The 24,506-nt window shown below is 35.6% G+C and overlaps 1 protein-coding gene across 1 annotated transcript in view; it reads right to left on the bottom strand.

Moving 5' to 3' along the window:
• Positions 1-24,506, bottom strand: part of CNTNAP2 (contactin associated protein 2) — a 2,351,919-nt gene that overhangs the window by 1,002,771 nt on the left and 1,324,642 nt on the right. The gene's annotated exons all lie outside the window — the stretch shown is intronic.

Below are 24,506 nucleotides of genomic sequence, written 5' to 3'. Positions count from 1 at the left end.
AAACATTGATCATTTGATATATTTATGATAAGTTTCCTAAAATTAGGATTATTGGGTTAAGGATAGGTCCTTTAAGTATCTTGGTATACAATAGTGTTAATTTGAGAAAACTATACCAATTTAAAATTGCATCTCATCATACCACCTGAAACACTGTAATAGTGTTTATAATGTTTATAATAGATCTAATTTATGAATATCTTAGTAAAAATGTTAACTATCTTAATTTGCATGTATTTAATTGCTAATGAGGGGGGACACTTTTTATATTTTCATTGTTCAGTAGTATTTCTTCTCATGCTAATTGTTCATGTCTTTTGCTCATTATCGTAATGAGCTATCAGTGACTTTAAAATTTGATTTTGAAAGACTTGCTTTCTAAACTATCTATATTAAACTCCAGTCAAAATATTTTTTTTCAGTTTAATGTCTTTTTTACATACTGTTTTTGATTCTGAAGTTCATCTTTTGCTTGACAAGTCAATATTTAAACAATTCAAAAATTATTGTTCTGTGAGATGGCTGGAGGAAGCACACACTGGGCAGGGAATACAGTGCATAATATGGAGTCTTTATTAATTCTAGTGTCATTTCTTTTTTATAACAACTGAATAACTCCTTTGAATCTCATAATCACCTTGTGTGGCAAGAAGAGAACATACTGGTTTTAATTAATATCTCTTTTTGTCACCCCTCTGATACTTTGTACAAACTTTTATCATTTATTCATTCATTCACTTATTCATTCATTGAACAAATCTTTGAGAACCTACTCTATGCCAGGCACTGAGCAAGCATTTAATAAGCAACTATGATGAATGAATAAATTGAACAAGACTCTTCAAGACTCTTCAAAATATTTCAAGATATTTCAAGATTTGAAATATCTTCAAATCATCTGTTTCATTAATCATCTGCTTCACTATATTATTATTCCCTGTTCCCCCCACCAGGAAAAAAGAAAACATATTTTACCATCTTTATATATCCACTTTATATATATCTTTAGATATACACTGTATAGTGTAACACTTGGCACATTTTAGGAGTTAATATATTTTTGAATGTGGAAATAAACTTATAGATAGGTGTGTTTCCCTGTGTGTGTGTATGTTTGCATGCTTGTGGATGGATTAAAGAAAATAAGGCTATCAGAGATTAGACTTGGCCATAGTCATGGCTAAACAGTGACAGACCTGGATTTGGCTGTTAGGTCTCTAACTTCCTAAATCTCAATCTACTGCAATTCCACACTGATGGAAAGGGTAAATTAAATGTCACTATGGTGGTCCCAAATAATCCCCAAATGTGGTTTCAAACCAATAAAATAAACACTATTGTAACTATACTTAGAAGTACATATGAGAAGTAGAACTCTCCTACTCCTTTTCCTAGGAAGAACCCAATTTGAATACAAATTATAACATAAACAATGGCATAAGCAGAACTAAAAAGATTGTCATTAGAAGGAAGATGGTCATCTTGGGATCTAGAAAACCAGACATCAGAGCTCAGAATCAAACAGGGCTTACCCAGAGAGAGAGGTACAGAGACATGTGGCCTTCTCTGATGGTTGTATACCTGAAAGCCTGGAGATTGCTCTGATGACTCCATGCTTTGTGGGGTGGGGCTGTGGGTAGTTCATCAGACTTATAGAGCTCAAATAAAGTATTTACTGCAACTACTTCCATACTTTGCTTCACTTTCATATTCATGAAATAATTTTCTCAAAATTAATGCTGTCTCTCAATTACTTTCATATCATAAACAGAGTATAATGAAATAAGAAAAAAAACAATTATGGACCCCTTTATATATTTCATAAATTACTAGACCAATTTTATGCCTGATGTGAATGCAAACAAAGCTAAGAATGACAACCATGAATATCTGTGGAGTGTTCTCTGTCAAATAATGTTCTAACATTTTTAATACTCAGAACAAAACCATAAGTTATATGCAATTTTTGTTTGCAACAGCAAATAAGGAAACTGAGGCATGAGGCTATTCAGCTATGTCTCATCAATAGAAAACACAATGAAAACAGTAGCATTTCTGGAGCTACATTTCTGTGACTAAATCATCTTATGTGGTATCCTAACCATATAATTCTACCTGGGGAGGTTCTTTCTAAACTGCCAAAATGTATTCAGCTTTCTTCTTTTACATTTTTACTTTTTAAATGAACACTAAAATACAAATAAAAAAAAAGAAATAACAGCATATTATATCATGATTTTTAAACAATGATAAACCAGGAAATCATCTGTCCCGGTGAGAGGACAGGTGAGATTAAGCATCCTGTTAATCATCTTTTACCTCATTTGCTAATACCTGTCTCTTTCTCCTGCACTCACTTGCTGCCTAACTCATCCCCGTTCATGTCCAATAACTCCTCTTTCCTTATTGGCATGGAGTTTTGAAAAACACTTATTGTTAAATGGTCTATATAGAATAACCTCTTCAGAGAGTTCTTATAATGTAATTTTAATAATCTAGCAAAATTTGGTGGTTCTTACTTCACGCATAACATCTAGTGGGGTAGATGCCAATGAAAAGAAGAACATTAGATTAAAATAAATAAATCATAAGATCCCTAAATCAAACAAAATCCTTCTTATACAAAAGATTAATGTATATATTGTATGATTTGGAATTCTGTAGTCATTGTTAAATATTTTTCCTGCTTTCCACTTCTTTGAGGATAGTTGTTTATAGAAATTTATTTTTTAAACCTGAGCCAAGATCCTGGCTTCCTGTTTTATACTGCATTGGACTCTGGTTGATCTTTTATGCTCTCAAATTGCTACAGGCTCTGGCCAGTTGTTCCATTGCCTTTCTTTATTGGGAAAGCAGATAAGGTCAATGACTGCTATGTTTTCCTAACCATGTTCCCTAATCTAGCAATCCTGCCCTTTAAGGAGTAGAATAGATTTACAATCAACACATAAATAATAATTTCCCAGGAACCTTCAAAAAGGTGATTGATGACCTTGCCTTGGGGTATCTTTTCTTTTAAGTGACTGATGGGAACAAAACCCAAACCATACAGAAAACTTTTCACTGCAAATAGAAAATGTGAATGGTGGACAGAAGACTGAAATCCAAAGAATAAAAACAAACAACAATCAGATTTGAGGAGCAAACAAATGTAGCTGGCAAATCTCTGCTTCTTAGAGGAGCTGATCTTCCTGGAAGAGAATCATGGCCAGTTGCTTTGCTAACAAATAACTATGTGTTTATTTGAACCGTGTATTTGGATAATGCTCTTTAAAGTTTTAAAATTAATGGATTGGAAATTGCATATTAAAAGGAATATAAAGCTGCAAACCTGTCCCTGTGTATTTACCCACATCTTTCAGATCTGCATAGGGATTTCATGTTTAAAATATGGCCATGTCCTAGAATACTAAAATCTAAAATGCGCTGGAAATGACTTTTCAAATTAATGCTAAACCTTGAGGCTGAGGAATGTAAAAAGTTTTCCTAATGTCACAGAGCTCAAACCTTGGTCTGATGTAATTGATTGCCTAAGAGGAGGGATCAATGCAACAGTGACTAGAGTATTTGGCAAAATGATTTCTTTCGGACATAAAGTGATGATGAACATGTGATATCTCCTAATCAAATCAGAATGATGTGGGATTCTCTAGAGCTGCTCAATCTTAGGTTTGTGACTTGAAAAAATAATCTTTTCAGTAATTCACTAAAACACACACATACTACCACCATTACCACCAACAATAAAATGTTAGATCTGCGAAACTGGAAGCAGAAAGGAAGCACTGCCAGGGAAGAGAGAGATCCATGAAACACTGACATTGTGCTAGAGGAGAAATAATTATCTATAATCTCTAAGAAGTGAAATAAATTAATATTCACATGGCTTTGCATTCAGTCTAGTAAGTGACTGATTACTAGCATGTCTACTAGAAAAAGTAATGGCCTGTAGTGTATGGATGATTCGATTGGAGTTCAATTTGAAAAGAGGTGCTGGAGAAATAAAAGAACAAAAGAAATCTTATTTAGGGGAAGGAAACAAAAGTCACTTAGCCCAGAAAGTTAAAAGAAAAAGGTTTAGAAAGAAGGACTTTAGGAAAGACAAGTATTACAAGTTGGGAGTTAGCGAGTATATCTGTACAACATAATGTCCATCCAGGCGATAACACTCCCCAACTTCCTATCCAGGTCACAATATTAGGTTCCAACATTCTAATGTGAAAATAATTGTCAACATCCAAAATGGATGAAGTTTTACATCCCCCTTCATGCACTGGAGGTTCTTCATACATGTTGACTGAACAAATATTACTAATGGCACACCAAATTTGGAACATGAATTGTGAAGATAAGTCAAATTTCTTCATTCTGCAATGGTGTAAGCATTAAAGTAGATGCATAAACATACCTACAGATAAGCACCATTCCAGGAAAACTCTGTCACTACCATGTCAAATTATTCTTCTCTGATAAGGATCCACTATTGGGGTTAGGGGAGGGAAGGTGATGTGTTGTGATACCAAATACCGTGTAGAGTCACTGAATAAATCCAATGAGTTTTAGCAGAAGTCATGATTTCCTAAACTGCTCTAGCATACTCTGATTAGGGTCAACAGAATGATTAAAGTTGTCAAAGAAAGTTTTCTATATGAGTTTCTATTCTCAGGCACCAAATCCTGTTTCCGAAGCTCTTCTTATGGATTTATTTTAATTGGTTTTGAAATGTTGCTATATCTTTGCTTGGCCAAAAAAAAAAAAAAAAAAAAAAAACTCTATCAATATACAATGTGGTTAGTTTTGAGTATATTTAATATCTGGACCAACACATTTTCCATGAAGAGATGTTTTATGTCTTATATCATGAAGTTGAAATGTAGTTGCTGCAGGAGAACTTACAAACAAAGCAATGTTATCACATGGCACAGTTTCAAAGACAAAATTCTTTCATGTAATCCTAAGAACTATTCATTGAAGGTGCCTAAAATGTCAATTTTCTTATGTTGTAAATGTTCTGCTACTGCTCTTAATTTCCTGCTATCACACAAACTAGAATAATGCCAAATTCTACAACGGAGGTTATGCTGCACAAATAGATGTTTGCCATGAGCCGCCCAAAAAACATGCACTGAAATTAAATCATTGAAACAACGACCTCAAGAGTCGTGGAATCAACATTCACTACATTTTTGTTATTTAAAAAGAATATCAATTCTAGTTCTTGTTAAAAATCCTATCTCCAAGCAGGAATCAGAATGCTAGATCTCTAAAGGACCTTAGAAAATATCTTATCCAACCTCTGCCTTCCTAGCTAAGGAAACCAAGGCCCATAAGGGGTTTCATAGTGAGGGGAAGAGTCAGACCTAGAACCTGTACTTTCTGTCCCTTTGTGTAACACCTCTCTGAAGTATTTTTAAGTATTCTTAAGAGTAGTCATTCACAATCTAGGGACAGATATATAGAACCTTACTCACCCCACTAATCTACTAATTTCATTTTAGATAATTATTTTTCCTCTCTGGCCTTAATTTTTACACACAAACTGGCAGGATAATCTCATCTCCAGGGTTCTTGAGATTATAAGATTTAAAGTAAATCAACCTAAAATATGATCTATGAACCTCTTACTTGGAATAGTACTATTCACATAGTAGGTTTTGAATGAGTAACTTTAAATTTAGGAGTTTAGAGCTGGATAATCAATCGCCTGCCTCTCTCTACTCACAGTTGGAACTGTGTCCAGCTCTTCCACGGTAGAAAGTGCCAGGAAGAGCAGCTGAGGCACAGGTGCCCTGGTAACCCCAGGTCAATTTATGAATGCTACCAGGATAATGAGTTTCCAAGAACAGGATCCCTTGCGTGTAGCCAAGCCTACCGGTTGCAGGACCCACTCGCCCTGGCTTATGGACACTGGATACCAGCTGTGACAGCTACCATGTGATTGGGAATAGCACTATTCTTACCTGAGGTATCTTCATTGTTTAGTCAAGCTGTGGATTTTTTCCTTCTCTAAAGGAACATTCACATCTGCCAAAAAATCTTGGCCAGTGAGAAATATTGACAAGCCATTGTTTGTTTTTTGCTAACTGAATAGAGGTCTGTTTGTTTGATCCTAACAGAAGTGTTGCTGAGGTGTCATGCTAGTGGATGAGGAGATCCAGTTCCTCCTTTTATTACAATGAGGAGGATGAATGAAGAATCGGCCTAATACAGGCAAGTATGGAAGCAGATTGCAGCACTGCCCGAGAGAAATACTGGGTAGAAAAAGGGAAGAATGGAAACAAAGAGAAGAGGCGTTTCCTATTTTGTCTAAGTCTCTGAAATCAAGTCTGTGTGCTTGAAAACTCCTTGTCGGGTTGATCTATTTCAGTTGCCAGCTGGGTTCCTCCGTGGATAAAGCTGCAGAGGATGCAATGACTGCTATAGTTCCCTCAATGGTTTTAGAGGTTTTAAATTAAAATTAATAAAGTGGCATATATTTTTGGTACTATATGAGTCTTTTAAATCCTTGTAAGAGCTCAACAAAGCATAAACAAAACAACCCCCCAAAATAATGTAATACTAAAATACAAGGAGGAAGAGGAAGATAGTGAATATTTACCGAAATTAGTTCTGTGTGAAGAACTGTTCCAAATATATTTTATGTGTTATTCCAAGAAGCCTCACAGCAACACTGAGGGGAAGGGGCTATTATTGTTCCTCCCATTCTATAGATGAGGTCACAAGAATGTAAATAACTTGCCCAAATTTACACAACTAATATATGGAAGAATTGAGATTTAATAACCTAAGAATCAGTTAAGCACCAGACTCAACACATACTTAGGGAAGTGGACTTGGTCCAGTGGTTAGGGCATCTGCCTACCACATGGGAGGTCTGCGGTTCAAACCCCGGGCCTCCTTGACTCGTGTGGAGCTGGCCCATGCGCAGTGCTGATACGCGCAAGGAGTGCCCTGCCACGCAGGGGTGTCCCCCGTGTAGGGGAGCCCCGTATACAAGGAGTGCGCCCCGTAATGAGAGCCGCCCAGTGCGAAAGCAAGTGCAGCCTGCCCAGGAATGGCGCCATACACACGGAGAGCTGACACAGCAAGATGATGCAACAAAAAGAAACACAGATTCCCTGGGCCGCTGATAAGGATAGAAGCAGTCACAGAAGAACACACAGCAAATGGACACAGAGAGCAGACAACTGGGTGGGGGTGTTGGTGGGGGGAAGGGGAGAGAAATAAATAAAAAATAAATCTTTAAAAAAAATACACACTTAAATTAACTATTACACCACAGGTACCTCTAGGCTTACAGACTATAGACATGAAATAGGAAAAAGATATGAGAAAAGTAAGACTAAGCACACAAAACCAGCTTAAATGGCCAGGTCTCATACAATAACCTAGCTAAGTTTCAAACATTTTTGTGTCTAAATGTCTGAAAAGTTTGTTTCTGCTCCTTGCCAGATTAACAACATCAGAAATGTAAATTCTCAGGCCCACCCCAGGCAGATTCCGAATATTTGGTGGTAAGGACTGGCAATCAGTTTCACCAAGCCCAAGGTGATTCCAATGAGTGCTCAACGTTTGAGAAACACCAGCCCAAGATGGAATCTTGGTAGAGATCACTATTCCTGCTGGGCAGAGAAATGGCTGTTGCTGTGGATCTTGGAGAGTTATTGCATTAACCATGCACACACTGAAGTGGTTTCTAGCTTCCCAGCCTGTAGGGGGGGTCCACCCACTTACTGTGGCAAAACTTATGCCACCATATCTTCTCCTTGGCAAATTTTGCTCTTAGAGATAAGAAAATTTACATTTCTAAATCTTGGCATTTCCTGTGCTACCCAGACCTAGGCATTGCACAAAATACTTCCTTCTAAACTGCCCACAGGATGAATCAATAAAATTACTCCGTCTCTGCACTATCCTATTGCTATAGAAAAAAAATTAGGCTACTGAGAAAATATTCAAGAAGTCATAGAATATTACCCATCCTACCCCCACCCCCAACACACACATACACATACCTGAACCATGAATAAAACACAAGATGTGGGAGCGGATGTCACTCAAGCAGTTGAGCACCCGCTTCCCACATGGGAGGTCCTTGGTTTGGTTCCCAATGCCTCCTGAAAGCATAAAAACAAAGAACAAGCAAAACAGGTGGAAAAACCAACTAAGGGGAGCAATGTGGCTCAATGGTTGAGTGCAGGCTTCCCACATATGAGGTTCCAGGTTCAATCCGCAGCCTGGTATCTCAAATAAACAAACGAACAAACAAACAAACAAACAAACCAAGATGATGTGTGGTGCTAGAGTTAAAAAAGAAGTAAATGTTTTTAGGTCATTGCCATAAACTGAAAAGTCAGAATAAGAGTCTGAGCAGTTGCCCATAAACCCTGGAGTTTGTTCTACATAGCATGGCAGAGTATGTTTAATTGATTTGAAGTGCTGTGACTTTCCAGAAGTTCAGGTGACCCCATGTAAAATTGGAGACAATAACACTTTAAAAGAGCAATACGAATTACTTTCTGTCCCATTCTTCTAGATAATCGAAATCAGTCTTCCTACCTCTTCTTGTCAGTCTCTTCTCATTAACATATGCAAGTCAATTATATTCAGAGCAAGCAGATCCTTAACTTCTGAATATACGTTAAAAGTACAGGTACAACCACATGGAAGATATTACTATTTAAATATTAATATATTATGATTATTGATTTTTCTTTCCTTGAAAAAGTACTGGGCAATTTCACCTCTTTCTCAACATAGAAATTAGAATAAGGAAGTTGGAGCATACAGATGAGATACACAATGTCTAAATATCTTAATAGGGGGAATTGCAATTTGATTTTGAAATAACCTTATAAAAACTATTTAAAAATACTCTATACTGTAACTGTGGAGAGAAACAAGATTATTTTTCTGGTGGTCATGCACAGGATTCTACTTTCAAATAGCTATTTCAAATTAATATAAATAATCCAACAAAATTATTTGGAAGGGAAAAGTATTTGTTTAACACATTAAACTCAACAACTGTGGCATAGGATATTGCAAATATAGAAAGCGCATAACCTTAAACAAGAAGCCCAAATGAATAGCCACAAAGAACATATTTTTCCACTTTCTACTTCATTTCTGAACTTGTAAGCTCTATGACCTTGAATGTCTCAATACTTCTCTTTTTTTTCCTTTTGTATTTCCATTATTTTTGGTGGAAATAATGAGTAAAAATAACTTATTACTTAGTAAAAAGTTTCCCAAGACTTTAATGTGCATATATATTATTTAAAATGACAACAAAGCACTGCTATTTTACTAGAAAATATCATGGTTTTAAATATTTGAACAAGTCCGAATTTTGCCATTGTTCCTAGTGAGGTCAAAAAACATAAGGACATATCAAAGTAAATTAACTGCTTTGCGATTTTGCAATTTGAACTCTTTATTACACATTCACAGAATTACAGATATTAGCATAGCCATTGTCTACCCAGAGGCGGTTTGAAAACACCCAGAGGCTCACCGTTTTATAGTAGTTTGTAGGACATGGAGGAGAAAGCAGATGCACAATAAATTTCAATTGATGTGAAATGTGAAAATCTTAAAATAGAGAGAACATTTCATAGGTAACATTACATTTGAGTATTAAGTTCACAAATTTCTTCCCAGAAGAAGTTGTCAAAATTTGTTCTCAACACGTTTGCCCAAAAGGTCTTTTTATTGATTCCCAAAGCAAACATGAGTCTGCATTCTTTACCAAGGAAATGTCCCAGGATGCCCTGAGGATCACAGCCCTTTCCTCTGAAACATCCCAACATAAAGTAAATATACTATGATCAAATAAACAATTGTATTTTCCGAAACTATATTCCAACTCCAGTCAGGTTCAGGAGGAATTTCAGTTTAAAATGCATGAAATTTTGTAGAGTAAAATTTCCAATAATTAATACATTTATCACCTAAACAAATTATTTTCCCCCAAGGACCTTTTTTGAAAAGTAGTATCCTAGTCCCACCTTCAGAGATTTTCTGTCTCTGGGGTTGGAGCCCATGCATGTACCAGGAGCTTAGATATGTCTGCCTCAGCTCATCGCAAAACTGCTCTGAAAAAGTCTTTTAGAAAATAATGGTGAAAGATTTTAAAAATTAAATGTAGGAACTATCATGACATAGGAGAAAGATTCTGCACATGTGGAGGGACAATATATAAATTTTTTTTAGCAGAGACTTGATATCAAATATCATGTGCTGTTGGCGAGCGAGTTAGTAGACCATATGCCTGGTTATTGCAATGTATCTATCTATCTTCCTACCTTATTTTTTTTTTTATTAGAGAAGTTGTTAGTACACAGAAAAAATCATGCATGAAATAGATGGTTCCCATGTACAGTCCTATTATTAACACCTTACACATTGGTTTAGTGTATGTGTTACAACTGATGAAAGCATGTTTTTATAATTGTACTATTATAATCATCCATGGTTTACCTTAGGAGTCACTATTTGTGTTGTACAGTTCCACAGATTTTTTAAAATAATTTTATTCTAGTAACATATATACAACCTAAAACTTCCACTTTTAACCATATTCAAATATATAATTCAGTGCTGTTAATTACATTCACAATGTTGTGCTACCATCACCACCATCCATTACCAAAACTTTGATCATCAAAAATAGAAACTGTACAATTTAAACATTAACTCCCTTTTCTCTACCACCACATGTCCCTGGTAACCTATATTCTAGGGTCTAACTCTATGATTTTGCTTATTCTAGTTATTTCATATCAGGGAGATCAAACAAATTATTTGTCCTTTTGTGTCGGGTATATTATACTCAACATGGTGTCTTCAAGGTTCATTCACTCCTTTTTATAACTGAATAAAATTCCATTGTGGAATAGTATATTTTGTTTATCCATTCATCAGTTAATGGACAATTGGGTTGCTTTTATCTTTTGACAATTGTGAATAATGTCACTATAAATGTAAGTATACAAATACTTGTTAAATTCCCTGCTTTCAATTCTTTGGGGCACATACCTAGAAGTGGGATTGCTTGGTCATATGGTAATTTTATAATTAAGTTTTAAGGAAGTGCCAAAATGTCTTCCACAGTAGCTGCCCCATTTTACATTCTGATCATGAGTGTTCCTATTTTTTCCACATCCTCTCTAACATTCATAATTTTCCATTAAAAAAAAAAGGTAGCTGTAGCAGTTTGATATTATTGATGAACTCCAAAAAGAAATATTGGATTATGTTTGTAAACTGATCTTTTCCTCTGAGCATATTAGATTATATTGGATTCAGAGGTTTACTTGATTAAGTAATCAGGTAAACTGCTTGTGCCAGTAGGGCATTCAGTCCCCACCCCTTGGTGGATGGGGACTCACAGATAAAAGACATGGCAAAGGAGAGAGTTGGAGGGTGTTTGATGTTGGAGTTTTGATGTTGGAGTTTGATGCTGAAGCCTTAAGCCAGAGCCCCTGGAAGTCAGCACACAGAGGAAAGAGAAGAAAGCCCCTAGAAGAAAGGAATCCTGCGCCTAGAAAGAAGCAATCCCTGGAAAGAGAGGAGCAAAGCCTGAATCCTGGAGGACATCAGCAGCCATCTTGCTCCAACACAAGGAAATAGACTTTGGTGAGGGAAGTAACTTATGCTTTATGACCTGGTATCTCTAGGCTCCTAACCCAAATAAATACCCTTTATAAAAACCAACCAATTTCTGGTATTTTGCATTAGCACCCTTTTGGCTGACTAATACAGAAGCCATTCTACTGGGTGAGAAATGGTGTCTCATTATGATTTTGATTTGCATTTCTCTGATGGCTAATAATATTGAGCATCTTATCATGTGCTTTTTGGCCATTTGTATATGTTCTTTGAAAAAATGTCTGTTCAAATTATTTACAGATTCGATGTAATCCCAATAAAAATGTGGTTTATACATATGATAGAATCTGTAAATCAGTTTGGTTAGAATTAGCATCTTAACAATATTTATTCTCCCAATACATGAACATGGAATGTCCTTCCATTTTTTCAGGTCATCTTTGATTTCTATTAGCAATGGTTAATAGTTTTCCAAACATAGGTCCTTTATGTCCTTGCTTAATTTTATACCTAAATATTTGATTATTTTAGTTGCTATTCTAAATGGAATTTTTTTCCTGACTTCCTCCTTAGATTGGTCATTAGTGGTGTAAGGAAACATTTCTGCGATTTGCATATAAATCTTATATCGTGCCACTTTGCTGAACTCATTAATTAGCTCTATTCATTTTGTTGTGGATTTTTTGGGGATTTTTTAGGTATAGGATCATATCATCAGCAAATAGCAATATTTTTACTACTTCCTTCCCTATTTGGGTGCTTTCCAGTTCTTTTTCTGGCCTAATTGCTCTAGTTAGAACTTCTACCACATCATGGAATAACAGTAATGACAGTGGGCATCTTTGTTTTGTTCTGACCTCAGTGGGAAAAATTTTAGTCTTTCACTGTTATATACAGTGTTACTGGTGGGTTTTCATATATGCATTTTATCATGTTGTGAAAGTTTCCTTCTATTTCTATCTTTCAAAGTATTTTTATCAAGAAAGGATGCTGGGTTTTGTCAAATGTGTTTTCTGTATCAATCATGATTTTTCCCTTCAGTTTTTTAATGTGGTATATTATACTGATTGATTTTCTTTTGTGGAACTACGCTTGCATACACGGGATAAAACCCACTTGATCGTGATATATAATTCTTTTAATATGTTATTGGTTTTGATTAGCAATTATTTTGCTGAGGATTTTTGCATCTGTAGTATTTAGAGTAATTGGTCTATAATTTTCTTTTTTTCATTGTATCTTCCTCTGGATTTGCTATAAGGGTGATTTTGGCTTCATGGAATGAGTTTGGTAGCAATCCCTCCTATTCAGTATTTTGGAAGCATCTTAGCAAGATTGAAATGACATCTTTTATGAATGATTGGTACAAGTCACCTATGAAGCCATCTGGTCCTGGGCTTTTCATTTTGGTGTTTTTTAAATGACTGTTTCAATCTCTTTACTAGTGATTGGTTTGTTGAGGTCTTCTATTTCTCTTAGGGACAGTGTAGGTTGTTCCTGTGTTTCTAGGAATTTTTCTATCAACTACAACATTTACTATGGTGGCATACAGTTGTTCATACTATCCTCTTAGGATCTCATTTAACTCTATGGGCCAGATTTTTTAATTTGCACCTTTTTTCCCCCCTTTGTCAGTCTAGCTGAGGATTTGTCTATTTTGTTATTCTTGAAGAACCAACTCTTAATTTTGTAGATCTATTGTTTTTTGTTCCCAATTTCATTTACTTCTATCTAACCTTTGTTATTTCTTTTCTTCTGTTTGCTTTGGGATTAGTTTGCTGTTCTTTTTCTAGTTCCTTCAGGTGTGCAGTTAGATCTTTGATTTTAGTTCTTCTTTTTAATGTACACATTGCGGGCTATAAATTTCCCTCTCAACACTGCCTTTGCTCTATCTCATAGTTTTTGATATGTTCTGTTCTTGTTTTTGTCTAGAGCTATTTACTGATTGCTCTTGCAATTTCATCTTTGATTCACTGGTTATTTAAGAATGTGTTGTTTAATTTCTATATTTGTGAATTTTCCCTTTCTACATGTTATTGATTTCAAGCTTCATTCCATTGTGATCAGAGCAAGTGCTCTGTAGAATTTCAATGTTTGAAATCTTTTTTAAAATTTATTGAGAGCTCTTTTGTGAACCTACAGATGGTCTATCCTGGAGAAAGACCCATGAGGGCTTGTAAAGAATGTATATCCTGCTGTTATGAGGTATAATGTTCTATATATGTCTGTTAGGTCTAGTTCATTTACAGCATTATTTAAGTTCTCTGTTTCCCTAATGACCCTCTGTCCAGATGCTTTATACAATGATGAGAATGGTGTGTTGAAGTCTACAACTATTATTGTACAGACATCTATTTATCGCTTCAGTTTTGGCAGCGTGTGCCTCTTGTATTTTGGGGCACCCAGGCTAGTTGCATAAATACTTATTATTGTTATCACTTATTATTGTTATCACTTCCTTTTATTGTTATATAATGACCTTCTTCATCGCTTATAGTAATTTTGCACTTAAAATCTATTTTTTTCTGACATTAGTGTAGCTACTCCAACTCTTTTTGGCTATTATTTGAATGGAATATTTTTTTCCAACCTTTCACTTTCAGCTTGATTGCGTCCTTGCACTTAAGATGAGTTTATTGTAGATAGCACATAGATGGCTCATTTTTTTAAAAAATCCATTCTGCCAGTCTTTGTATTTTGCTTTGGGAGTTTAATCCATTAACATTCAATAATATTAATATTACTGTAAAAGCTCTACTTTATCCTTTGGGTTGCTGTTGTTTTATCTATTTTCTGTCTTTTTAGTACCCTGACTATTAATCTTCATTTCTACACTCTTCAACCGCACTCTTCTGTCTCTTCCTTTCACACTGCGGGACTCACTTTAGTATATCTTGTAAATCCAGTCTCTTGGTGATGTAGTCTCTCAGTTTTTGTTTATCTGTGATGCCATTAATCTCACGCTCACTTTTGAAGGACAATTTTGCAGAATAAAGAATTTTTGGCTGACAGCTTTTCTCTTCAGTACCTTTAATATATCATGCCACTGTCTTCTCACCTGCATGGTTTCTGGTGAGAAATTGGTACCTAGACTTATCAAGCATCCGTTGCATGTGATGAATTGATTTTCTCTTGCTGCTTTCAGAGTCCTTTCTTAATCCCTGGCATTTGATATTCTGATTAGTAGAATCATATCTTGGAGTAAGTCTGTCCTTCTTGGATATTGATATTTATGTTTTTCATAGGGTAGGGAAATTTTCAATCTTTTATTCACTCAAATAGTCTTTCTGCTCCGTTTATAGTCTCTTCTCCTTCTGGGACACCCATAATGCCTATGCTTTGTGCACTTTGTAGTGCCATTAAATTCCCTAAGAACCTATTAATTCTTTCAATTATTTAACCCTTTCTGTTCTTCTGCCTTTCAAATTCAGTTGCTCCATCTTCCAGTTAATTTATTTATTCTTCAGCCAATTCAAATCGGCTGTTATACTCCTGCAATTATTTTTAATCTTATCCATTGTGTCTTTCATTCCCATAAGCTCTTTTACTTTTCTTTGCAAGCTTTCAAATTCTTCTTTGTGCTTACCCATGTCTTCTTAATATCTTTTACCTCTTTAGCCATATTTTCCTTTATCTCTTTGACTAGATTTAGTAGATTGGTGAATGTCATTGATTAGATATTTTAAATCCTGGGTCTTGCCAGGACTTTTAATTTGTTCCTTTGGTTGGACCATATCTTCCTGTTTCTTAGTATGATGTAGTTTTTTCTTGATGCTAGACATCTGATTATATTAATGTATTTACTATGATGGTCAATTTTTCTCTTTTGCCTAATGGTTTTGTTTCATGGCTCTTCTTTGATTTTGGTTTAACTTATTCTAAAACTTTAAAATTGCCCTGTTTAAGTTATCAAAAGAGTGCCAGGGTCACTTTAATAGGGTGCAGACCAGCTCTAAGGGGAAATGGGAACAGGGACAATAGAGACTCTTGTTTCCCTTCACTCTCCCAGACTGCCAACAGAAGTGCTCTTCAGTGAACCCTTCCACAGAGGTGAGTCTTGTAAATTCTACTGGCTTGTGTTTCTAAGCCTGTTAGAGGTGTGATTCAAAGCCAGGCCCTGCTGCTTAAACTCACTGAGGAGAAATCACACTCAGCCCTTTGCCAGAATTCAGCTTGCTGGTGTTTTTTTTGAGTATATTTCCATCTATCACAGTGACATAATGGTCTGTAATTTTCTTTTCTTGTGGTATTATTACCTGGCTTTAGTATGAGAATGGTATCGGTCTTGTGAACTGAATTAGGAAATGTTACCTCTTCTTCAGTTTTTTTAAAGAGTTTGAGCTGGACTGATGTTAATTCTACTTGGAATGTTGGTAAATTTCTCCTATAAAGCCATCTAATCCTGGGCTTTTCTTGGATTGGAGGTTTTTAATTACTGATTATATCTCCTTAAAAGCCATTGGTCTTTTGAGATATATTTTGTCTTGAGTCAGTGTAAGTAGTAGTTCATGCATTTCTAGAAAGTGTCCATTTCATCTAGGTTTTATAATTTGTTGGCTTGCAGTTGTTCAGAGTATCTTCTTAACGTTCTTTTTAATTTTGTGGAGTCAGTATTAATGTCCTCCTTTTCATTTCTGAATTTATTTAATCTGTATCTCCTCTTTTTTTATCTTTGACAGTCTAGCTAAAGGTTTGTCAATTTTACTTTATCTCCTCGAAGAACCAACTTTTGAATTTTACTTTATCTCCTCAAAGAACCAACTTTTGGCTTTGTTGGTTTTCTCTCTCCCTATATTTTTTAATTCGCTATTTCATTTATCTTCACTCTACTGCACATAGGATAGATTACATATTAGGTCACAAAACAAGTCTAAATAAATTTTTAAAATATTGAAATCTTGCAATATATCTCCTCTGACCACAATGAAATGAAGCTAGAAATCAATAACAGAAGGAAAAGTGGAAAATTCCCAAGTATATAATTTATTTCCTTTCTTTTGGTTGCTTTGGGTTCTGTTTGCTCTTCTTTTCTAATTCCTCCAGTTTGGAGGTTAGGTCTCTGATTTGACATCTTTCTTCTTTTTTACTGTAAACATTTAGAGCTATAAATGGCCCTCTCAGCACTAGAGAAGAATGTGTATTCTGTTGTTGGGTAAATAGCTCTCTATATATCTGTTAGGTCTAGTTGCTTTATGATATCATTCAAGTCTTGTATTTCCTTATTGCTCTACTGTCTAGATATTCCAGCCATTATTAAATTGTTGTATTAAAGTCTCCTGCTATTAATGAAGAACAATCAATTTTTATGTTCATATTTGTCAGTATTTACTTCATATATTTAGGGGCTCTGCTGTTTGGTGCATATATATTTATAATTTTTACATCTTCTTGTTGAAATGAACCCTTCATCAGTATATAATGACCTTATTTTTCCTTCATAACATTTTTTGACCTAAAGTCTATTTTAACTGACATTAATATAGTTACCCCAGCCCTCTTTTGGTTACTACTTGCAGAGCATATATATATTTTTGCATTTTTTCACTTTCAACTACTTATGTCTTTGAATTTAAGGGGAGTCTCTTGTAATTAGTATAGCCTTGGGTCATGCTTTTTTCCCATTCTGCCAATCTCTGCTTTTTAATGAAAGTTCAACCCATTCACATTTAAAGTATGATAATGTAGAATTTTCACCTGCCATTTTCTATTTAGCCTTTGTAAGACTTAAACTTTTTTTGTCCCTCAATTTCTTTCCTATGGTTTCTTTCATATTTCTTTGACTTTTTTTTTTGTATTTTTGTCATATACAGTTCCTTCTCATTTCTTTCCAGATATATTTTTTCATGTATATATTTTTGAGTTTGTCATGGGGTTAAAATTTAACATCCTAAATATATAACAATCATATTTGGCTTGATAACAACTTACTCTAATAACATACAAATACACTGTTCATATACTACTCCATCCCCCTCCTTTTTTTGTACTTGTTACAAGCTATATCTTTTACATTTTATGCCCAATAATGTAGGTTCATCATTACTTTTTATACATTTGCATTTTAGCACCTGTAAAAGTATGAAGAGGATTTATATACTAAAAAAATTACTATACAATATTACTGGAATTTCTAATTACCCACATGGTTACCTTCTGAAGGTCTTTATTTCTTAGGACACTTTGAGCCACTCTTGTATTAGTCAGTGTTCTCTAGGGAAACAGAATCAACAAGAGATATCTGCAACAGTATGAGATTTTATAAGTCTCTCATGTGACCATGGGGATGTTCAGGTCCAGGTTCCAAGGCAGGCTGCAAACCAAGGGCTTCAATGAAAGTCCAGTGAAGATCTTGATGAGTTTCTGGGAGACACTGTCTGTCCAAACAAAAGTTGAGAAATTCTCCCTGAATGCTGAAATCACTTCCCGCTTTAAGGTATTCAACGGATTGGATAAAGCATCACTGTCACTCATTACTGATGGCAATCTCCCTGATTGATGTAGATATAATCAGCTATCTATGCAGTAAACTCCGTGGTGACTAAAATCCATAAATGTCCTTGTATTACAATTAGTCCAATGCTTGCTTGACCAAACAACTGGGAACAATTACCTGGCTGAGTTGATACATTAGCCTTACCATCACATCTCTATTGTCCTTTCCTTTCAGTCTGAAGAGCTTCCTTCAGCATTGCTTGTCAGCAGAACTAGTAAGAATGAACTCCCTCTGCTTTTATCTAGGAATGCATTAATCTCCTTCATTTTGAAAGAAATATCACCAGATATAAAATTCTTGGTTGGCAATTTTGTTTTCTATAAGCACTTTAAGTATTTCAACCCACTGCCTTTTTCCTCCATGATTTCTGATGAGAAATTGCCTCTTAATCTAATTGGGACTCTCTTGTACATAAAACATTGTTTTTTTCTTGCAGCATTCAGAACTTTCTCCTTTTCCTTTGAATTCAATGTTTTGGCCAGTATATGCCAGGGCATATTTCTTTTCAAATTTATCCTGTTTGGTGTTCTCTGGGCTTCTTAGATGTGCTTATTTACATCTTTTGCTAAGTTTGGGAAGTTTTCTGTCATTATTTCTTTGAAGAATCCCTCTGCTCCTCTCTCTCTTTTTCTTTTGGGACTCCCATAATGTGTATAATGTGACACTTGACGGTGTCCCACTGATCTCTTAGGCTATTTACTCTTTTACAGTTTTTTTTTCCTCTCTGCTCCTCATCCTGACTCATTTCAACTGTCTTGTCTTTGAGTTCACTGATCTTTCTTCTGCCAGTCCCAAACTGTTTTTAGAAATCCCCTGGGATGTTTTTCGTTTCAGGTATTGTGGTCTTCAACTCCAATAGTTCTGTTCGGTTCCTTTTTAAAATTTCAATATCTTTATTGAGATTCTCATATTGTTCATTTTTTGTTTTCCTGATTTCCTTTGGTTCTTTCTTTGTATTTTTCTCCATCTCCTTGAACATATTCAAGATTATTTTACTTTTTTTAAAGGTCTTTGTCTGGTCTTCTGTGGTGATGTTTCCTGGATTTTTATTTTGTTCCTTTGACCATCATTTCCTGTACTGTTTGTCTTGTAATCTCTTGCTGTACACTGTACTTTTTAATAATTTAAAATGATAACTCTGGGATTTATTCCCTGAGATGTCTCTTTCTTGATTTTATATCTAGCTAGTGATATGACAGAGATATTCTTGAATATCAGAAGCTAACAAAACCAAGCAAATCTAAGTAAGAAACACCTTCCACAGTCTTTGTAAATTGGTTTTTCATAGGCTGTTCATCTCCTTCAGGGCTCTACCCAAGGTGAAAGTAAAAGCATGGTCCTCCCTGTCTTTTCTGGGATTGATTCTTGTCCTGGACTTATGCTTGCCTATGGCTTTAGTAGTTATCCCATTTCCAGGAATATGAATGCCCTCTCTACTCCCCAGCAAATAGACCTCCTCCCTCTCTCAGTTGTTCCACTGCATGCCTTAAAGCAGGTAAGCCTTTGCCCCAGGAAGCCCTGCTCAATTGTTTCTTACTCTGCTTTCATTGCCTCAAGCTTCTTTTGCCTGTAGGTCAGGTACTGGAAAGGGGGACACAGAGGAGTTTCCCAAGTCAGTCTTTCCCAGGAGAGGGGATGAAGGAAGGATCAGAAGGGGGTCAGGAACTTTTCTGACAGCTCTCCAAAGCTGTAATTTCTTCTCAGTATCTACCCAGCAAATGTAGCCCTTCAACTGTTCCCTGCAGCTCTGAGAAAGTATATTGTCTTTAAGTCTCCTGTGACACCTTTGTCTGGGGTCAGTTGGAACAATGGCAGCCCTAAGAGTCTAGCCCACAGTGATCCATACTTTCTTATCAAAAGCAGAGACCAGTTATCCGAACAAACACACCTGGATCTTGGGGAACTAGGTCTTTATGTCCCATCCTGGCACCAGCACACTACACTAAGGGCTGCATTTGAGTGCCTCATTATTTCCAGCTGCAAGATTAGGGAATGGGTAATGGTAACTGTGACATAAACAGTGCAATTCACTGGTATTTACTGCAATTTACTAGCTTCTTCCTCCTGCTCTTCCCTGGATGTTGCACAGTGTTCTACTGTACTCCAGAGTTTTGAAATAGATGATTCAGACAATTCCTGATTAATAGTTGTTCTGATGGAAGGACTGATTCCTGGAGCTCCCCTCCATGATCTTCCCACAATCCTCTCTATCTATCTTATATTTATTCACTGTTTATTGCTGCAAGGAATCCATGTTTTAGAATTTGTACCTTCTATACCAGTTTGAAGTCTGTTAGGTGTGATACACCTCAAATATTCTCACAATTGTATACTTAATAATAAAGTAGGTGAGTGCAGGGAAGGAAAAGAACACAGTTCCGAGAGAACATAAAATAACAAAGACAACTCTGTGGGTATGGGGAAAGCTCTTATGGATCTAATGTCTGAGTTGTGCTCTGAAAGATAAAAAAGGATTAATCAGGTGAATGGGGGTGGGATCTTCCAAGCAGGAGAACATTGAATGACATTGGGAGACAGGAGGAAACATGCAAATTCAACAGGCATGTGACTTTGTTTGAGAGATGAAGAGGGCAGGGAGTAGGTGGAAAGTAGGTGACTTTGCTTTAGAGATGAAGAGGGCAGGGAGTAGGTGGAAAATAGTCTTGAGCTGTCAGCAAGGCCCAAGTGTAGTTTCTTGTTGCTCACTGGGTAAATCTTTGTTCAGACAAGTTTTGTGAATATTTTGGATAATTGGTGAAATTAATAACACACTGCTAATGTGGGAAACTGTGATGGTTCATAAATTATACATATTATTCCTTTTAGGCATATACCTGGAATGACAATTCACTTACTGGATTTTTTATTCTTATCCTGTCTTAAATTATTCTTCTTTTTCCAGTGACACTATGAAAACTTGCACTTGATTTTTGTTTTCTAAAAGAGCAGCTTAGTCTCTTATCTTCCATAAAAAGTAGAGTTTCTCAACCACAGACAATTTTGCCACCTGGGGGTATTTGACAATGTCTGGAGACATTCTGGTTGCCACAACTTGCTTTGAGGGGTGGGGAAAGGAAGGAGTTCCACTGACATCTAATGGGAACAGGTCAGGGATGCTGATCTATATCCTATATTGCATAGGACAATACCTCCACAACAAAGAATTATCTGGCCCAAAATGGCAATAGTGCCAACGTTAAGGAAGTCTGACATAAAGTGTTTTAAAAATTAAGTATTGATCATGTTCCTTAGACCTAAAATATAATACAGATATTTATGCATTTTCCCACACAGAAAACAATGGAGATAGGCCTGATTTGAGAAAATACAGTGCCTTAGCTTGTCAGACTCTTATAACAAATACCAAACAATGTGTTGGCTTAAACAACAAGCCTTTATTAGTTTACAGTTTCAGAGGCTAGAAGTCCAAAATCAAGGCATTGGCAAGACTTTCTCCCCAGTGTCTGTTGAATTCTTCTGCTGGCTTGCCACAATCCTTGGGATTCTTTAGGGGGAGCCTCTGCCTCGCCATGCAAGGCAATGTCCTTTAGTTAGTCTGTTCTGCTTTTTCACTGACTTCCAGTTTCTGGCTCATTTAGTGTTTCTCTGACTTCTGAGGTTCCGTTTTTTCTTTTTTATAAGACCTCCAATATTATGGATTAAGATGCCCCAAATTCAGTGGGTCACACCTTAAGTCAAAATAACACCTTCAAAAGGCCCTGTTCATATGTGAGTTCACACTCACAGGAATGTGAATTAAGATTAAGTATGTGCCTTTCCTGGAATACATAATTCAATCTACCACATATGGGGAGGAAAATGTGTTTAGTCTTGTACATGTTTTGCTTGCGATGCCTATTAAACAAGCTCAGAAAATATTAAAAGGCAGGTCTTAACTGGAGATTTAAATCTGGGAGTTTTTAGATTATACCAAATTAAAGTCATGATCATAGATGAGATTGTCTAATGGCAGGAGCAAGTGAACACATAAAAAAGTCTTGGGCTGAGTCTTCAGGAACCACTCATTTAATGACTACAAAAGAAAATTAGAGCCTACAAAAGAAAATTAGAGCAGGCAGAATTCAAAGAGGTAAGAGAAAAATAAGAGTGTGATGTCTTGAAATCCAATTTAAGAGATTGGTTCAAGAAATAAAAACTGATTTATTTTGCCAAATACTTCTGAGAGGAGAAGTAAGGAAAGTCCATTTTATTGAGAGATATAGAGGTCATTCATGACCTTTAAAGAGGGCTGATTCATTTGAGTGATCGAAGCTAAAACCAGATTGGAGTGGTCAAGAACTGTTTCAGTGTGTAACCACAGATGACTCTTCTAAAAAATTTTTTTTTCCTTGTAAGGGGAAGCAGAGGTTATAGGGGTGTGTGTGTAGAATCAAGATTAATATGGGAACAGACTCGAGCGTGTCTAAAGTTTGATGGCAGTGATTTGGTTAGAAGCTAGCAAAGCATTGTACAGCAGAGAAAAGGAGAAGTTTATAGTGTAAAGTTTCTCAGAAGGTAGAGGGAAATAGGATCCAAAAGAGATAGTTTGACAAATACCTGAGGGATACCACTCTAGTGTAAGAGGAGGTAAGAATCAACATGTATCTTTGTTTACTGATTTACATAGAATCCATATAATGTGGCATATTGGGTATGTAGGGATATAGTTTCCTAAATAAAATAGGATGAAATTGGGTCAACATTACTATCTTTTCTGTTTTTTAAACCAACTAATTGTGTATTCCATGAGCCAATTATAGGAAATGATCTGTACTTCCTCAAATCTGCCACCGTTTTCCTTCATGAAAATGTCCTGCCTACTCTGTATCCTCTAGGAATTCTTTCCTGCACCCTCAGATGGATGTAGATGCTCCCTCTTACATCCTCTGGTAGCAGTTACCATAGTGTATTGTAATTGCCTGTTTCTCTGTTTAATGCATCGATTGCACTGGGAGCAGTTCAGGGTGTGGTCACATTCATTCACAGAACATTAGCAGAGCACTCAACAGATGGATGCTAAGTGACTGCTGAAGGGATGAGCTGTACAGTTTTCTTAAATGTGAATATCTGTCTGATGGACTATCTTGTGTTGTCAAATTGGTATAACTCTAACATTATGTATTAAGCTATCAATTCATGTATATAAATATACATATATCTCTGAGAATAACTCCTTAGTTAGAATACAGACTTCTCTGTCCTAAGCAGCTTCACTGAATAGAACAGTTAATCCTAGTTAATTAGAAATCCAATTAAACAGAAAATTCTAACTAGAGGTCTCCATTTTATAATTATATTAATTATGTTTTAATTATTTATTAATGTGTAATGGCAATATATTATTTATTATAACTATATCAGCAATTGGAAATATTAAAGGAGACACACAAGATTCAAGAAAAGTATAAATGCTCTCACTGTACACTAATTGAAAAATAAAATATTAAAGATTATAGAATAGTTTTATGATTAACTTCAAAAATATGCAAAAAAGTCAATGAGGCATTTAAGAAATACTTATTGAGTAGGTTATAAGATTTAGGTCATGGTTGAAGGCATGCGGATTCAATATGGACTAGAATATTCTGGGGCATCCTTATGCAGAGGTAAACTGAGCAATTTTTTATTGCTTCAGTTTCCCTAGCATACCATTAGTCAAATGGTAGTCAAATAAAGTCAAATTATATAACATATATATAAAATTATATATTCTTACTGTAGAGAGTTTTTTAAAATGAGTCAATTAAGTTAGTGTTTATTTGTATTTATATTATTTTTTGTAATTGGAAATTTTCTGCTTTTAACTGAAGACTGAAACTTTAAAATATGCCAGCTTTTCTCTGTCCTATGTCTTTTCTTTCATCATTCTAAGAGTTATATATTTAAGCCCATACATAAAAGTGAAAGTCATCACAAATTAAACAATAGGGCAGTTTCTATCCTTTGATGCAGCTTTAAACTTGCCCTCTTCCTGAAGGCCTAAAAAGATAAAGGCTGCTTGCCTGGGGCCCTTCAGGAAAATAAATCACTGGCAGAGAGTGCACCTGCATTTGTGAATAGTAAAGCATCCCAGAAAATTTTCTGTTTTCCATTAGCGCTTCTCTTCATGTACTTTATTGTGGCTGCGGTCAATTTTAAGAGTTTTCAATGTGACTATTATATACTCCCTGTTGTTTTCGCTATTGGTTATCTATCTGGTAAAATGCCTGCTCTCTGACTTAGCATCCCAAACTCTCCATAATATTGCATAGATGGTTTTATTTCTATATTTTAGCCAAATTATTATTCAACTTTCTCAAACATGTCCTACATCCTCCCCACTCAGTTGCTTTTGCCTCTGCTTGCTCTGATTGGAATCACATTGTCTATATTGCCCTCCATTGTCTCCACCTGCCAGAAG

Source organism: Dasypus novemcinctus, chromosome 5, assembly GCF_030445035.2.
Source record: "Dasypus novemcinctus isolate mDasNov1 chromosome 5, mDasNov1.1.hap2, whole genome shotgun sequence".
In the NCBI taxonomy this organism is placed as follows: domain Eukaryota; kingdom Metazoa; phylum Chordata; class Mammalia; order Cingulata; family Dasypodidae; genus Dasypus; species Dasypus novemcinctus.
Note: the sequence above shows the minus strand (reverse complement) of the source record. Positions and strands in the feature narration are given on the sequence as shown.